This window comes from Daucus carota, chromosome 2 (assembly GCF_001625215.2).
Source record: "Daucus carota subsp. sativus chromosome 2, DH1 v3.0, whole genome shotgun sequence".
Taxonomy (NCBI): domain Eukaryota; kingdom Viridiplantae; phylum Streptophyta; class Magnoliopsida; order Apiales; family Apiaceae; genus Daucus; species Daucus carota.
In genome coordinates, this window is record NC_030382.2 from 6770491 (window position 1) to 6774822 (window position 4332).

The 4332-nt window shown below is 33.8% G+C and overlaps 1 long non-coding RNA gene across 1 annotated transcript; it reads right to left on the reverse strand.

Annotated features, from left to right (window-relative positions):
* Positions 1-698: 698 nt before the first annotated feature.
* On the reverse strand, positions 699-4095 carry LOC135150251 (uncharacterized). The gene is made up of 3 exons (XR_010288554.1): positions 3925-4095; positions 1908-2101; positions 699-1012 (listed from the first exon to the last, which is right to left on the reverse strand). It is a non-coding gene; the product is annotated as an uncharacterized LOC135150251 (long non-coding RNA).
* Positions 4096-4332: the final 237 nt, after the last annotated feature.

Below are 4332 nucleotides of genomic sequence, written 5' to 3' on the forward strand. Positions count from 1 at the left end.
ATCTTGATATCAGATGAAATCCCGGTTAGCTTTAAGCGTCGTCGTTGAAGACTAACGTTCTATCTTACTCACAATATCACTTCTGATATCTAGACTCAATTCCACATACTCTTTATCATTCACATCTCATCTATCTACAAAACTCTCTTTCTAATCCAATATATCCCATATTCACACCCATTCTTTCACATCTCAGTCAAATGATAAACCACTTTTAAATATGTAACATGGTCGAAATACTCCAAACCATGCACCTTTATCATTCTTAACTTAATCACTCACTATTAATACTCTTTTGGCTAGGTCTAACTCTGACCCTTATCACAAGTCACTATCTCAATCAGTCCCCATACTAGAACCAAGTGTCTAAACTTAGGAACCCTAATCTGTCTAAACATCTACCCTCAACTTAATAAACTATCTCGATTCTATTCCGATTACCTCTCTAGACTATCCCCAAACAGTCTCACAATACCTCTATATGAGGTCACTGAACACTTCTTCTCTATAAAACTTATAACCACAATCTATATTCTAATTTCAATAACTTATAACCTGTTGCTCTGATACCAACTGTGACAGCCCGAGAATCCGGGGGTCTGGATTCTGACGTCACCACACAAAACCATTTTAAACACTTTTGAAAACCTGTATTTTTGAAAAAGGTAATAAAATCAAAGGGTTTAAAACCTGAAAACTTTAGTAAAAGATTTAAAAGAAAACACTTTAACCCCCTAAAAACAGGATCGCATCCAGGTTACAGTATTGAAATTAGAATCAACCACTATCAATAAACATTATCTTACAAACTCAGATCATCTTCGATAAGAAGAATCACTGCCAGTCTATTTAAATTATGATTACAACTGAATCTCAACAATTCTATCTAGAACCAACCTTGACAATCTCCCTGAACATTTCCACTTGTCCTCTGTATATTCTATACTCTGACTCCTCGCCTAGCCTTAGCCATACTCGCAATCTCAATCAAGCAATTCATCTCTAAGCTTTTCTGAAATGGTTAAAACGGAATAGCAAGGGTGAGCAACAATGCTCAGCAAGTGTATATAAGCAACAATAGTCCTGAAATATCTTATCAGGGTTCACAAGTTTAGAATATGTAATTGAAAACTTCACAATTCTTATCAGCAATTGAAATCAGAATTCAAACTTACAGAAGAATTGTCAAATTGGATTCATCACCTTTTTTTACTTAAAAACCAAAGGTTAGGCTGCTGATCAGTCACGCACTAACCCCGAACATGGCACACAGCCCTGTTCTCTATACTGGATCCAAGGCACACATTGGCCTATAATTGACCACGAATCTGGTCCACATATTTTATAAAAACTAATCCAATTCTAACAATTTAAATCAACAGACAACTGAATCAACAGAACAGAATCATAATCATTATCAGCAACAGAAATATTTCAAATCAACTTTTGGGAATCAACATTTCATAAACCACAGTCTGTCTTTTGATAAATCATAGTTCAGGAAATTCCTAACTATTCAGTATCCTCCATTATCGGCTAAGCAACTGAATTTAGCCTGCTAAACCAGCATGACAATGGCGGGTTGAATAATCAAGAAGATCCCATTTCATTCTAGGCTCTAACTATCACTGAGCAACACATGCTTCAATGACGGTCTGAACTTCGAATTAATTTGTAGAACTGGTATTTTTAAAATCTTGAGGATTGGAAAGAATGGATCAAAATAGAAAGTTGAGAGTAATTAGGTGTTTGGCTTTTTAAAACTTGGAAGAAGAAAACAATCACGGGATTCATTCTCAGAAGTAAGAGTTTGTTTGAGAAGGGTCTCAGCATAAACAATATCATAATCTTGACAGAATAATCAGAACATGCAATATATATATGAGGAAGGATTTAGGAATACTTGCCTTAAATCCGCTTCCACACACACAGCTTAATTTCATCTTTCCAACTCACAATCTATGCATATCATAACCTCCAGACCATCTCTGTATATACTCTATTCGTAATACGACTTCGCTTTCTTGACTTGTTCCTTATTCGCTTTGTAACATCGTTTGACCTTCTGAACGTCTTCAATCGTATACGTCTCGTCCAAATCCTTTACGAGAATAAAATACTACCATAATTACTAAATAATCTATTGATTCTTATCTTACTTATCAAACTCGGTATCATAACCTATCGCATATACATATCACGTATATCGATAGCATTTAACACATAATCACATATCACCTTATTTAATCTCTATGCACTTATCAGATATCACTTAACATATAATCATGCTTTGACTCTATCATATAGTCACATCATATTCCACATAGTATACTATAACTCAATAATCATATAAATCCTATTAAAAATCTGACAGCGTCTCGTCTATTTATAGGACTATCCATCTGTTAACCTATTTCAACCAACAACCAATCAATCAACTCAAATTCCTGTAATCTACATATTCTTACTCAACATTAATCAAGACAAGATGCTATGTCTCCCAAATCATTTATCAAATCAAATGGACATGTATTTCATGTAATTATCACTATATAGCAAATAGATCACGTATAGTCACATTATGCATTTTCAACAATCTTTATACACATTGGAAACTCAACCATATTGTTATATTATATTAAACTAGAGTTTCTAAGTTTTAACCTCTTTTTCGTTTCACTCGATTCTGAATTACGGATCAAAAGTTATTAACAAAACAGTTTTCTAACTCCCTATCGACATATAACATATCACACAGACAGCAGACAACACATTGCACATAAGGTTTCCCGTCCCAATCGATATCCAATCAAGTCTCAGGTTAAAAATGATTTTTCCGGGAATTTTCTGGAATTTCTAGACATTTTTCGGAATTAAAACAGGTAAAAGAATCCATTTTGAATAAATAATCAAATCCGATTGCTCAAGATCGGATCCAAAATCATTTGAAATCAATTAACGAGCCTTAAACATATTTTAGAAAAATGATTCAAAGCTCGAAACTATTTTTCGGAATTTTTAAATCAAAAGGAACAATTAAATCTAATTAATTAATCAATTAAAATCAATTAATAATTAACTAAATTAATTAATCAATTAATATTCAAATTAATTGACCAATTAAAATAATTAATTACTAATTAAAATTAATTAACAAACTAATTTAGATTTATTTTTGAATAAAGAAATAATTAAAAACTGTTTTAGAAAATTAAAATAATTAAATAAAACAATTTTAGAAAATTAAATCAAAAGGTTTATTTTGTAAACTTTTGAAAGTTTTCGGCCAGAGTTTAAAGTTTAACTTTCAAAAGTTACAGGGGTTGGTTTGTAAGATTCAAAACTTCGATACCACAACTTCATCATCTTCATAAGTCTGGGGACTAAACGGCAATTTGCCGCCGTCGTCCCACAGACTCGCCGGAACTCCTGTTCCCGGCCACCCCACACCCCCAAAAACTCCAGATCAATAGTTTAAGCCACCACAAAGCTAACCATGACCTCAGATTTCATGGAGAAGCCTCCAACTAGCCGGAAAAGCCGATACAAAAATCCGCCGGCGGCGGATAATTTCCAGGAACTAGCGGCTGTTCCTGACATCCTCCACTCAATTTGAAGCTACCAATCGACTCTACTCAGTGCACTAAACGTTTTGGTGCCTTCGAATAACACCCAGATTTAACAGATTAAAAACCCCCAAAAATCGATTGCAAACCTTCAAGAACACTCAAGAACACAACCTAATAATCAAACTGACTTTTCTATATGATTCCGAACTCGAAATTCAACATATAATATATGAAAACGAATGGCAGGAGACGCTCTACAACATGGAATCATCAAATCAATCAAACAATCACGTTTACAAAAATTCACATTTAAAATCCATTTAATTCGAATTTTGTAAAAATCTCATAAAATCACCTGATGATTCTGCACTGAAACGGATGATTGCATTAGATTCTACGCGTCGAGAGCTTCGTTTTGACTATTTATATGCCTCCATCGGATTCCAATAACGCCTTCAAATCCTCGTTTGAATATGAAGAACACGAAGAACACCCATTCGTCTTCTCTCGGTATTCGTGCAGAGAAACTGACGAAATGATTGTACGTGCGAAACAAACTGGTAAAGGATATTTATAGAAGAAGATAAGAGAATATTCCTTGAATATGCTTTGGAATATTCCTTGAATATGCTTTGGAATATTCCTGGAATATGCTTCACGCATTACGAGACAACCAGATAATTATTAACTTTAAAAATATTAATAAAACCATACCGGATCATTTACGGGGCAAACCGTACTCCGGATTGAAAAAATTAAAACA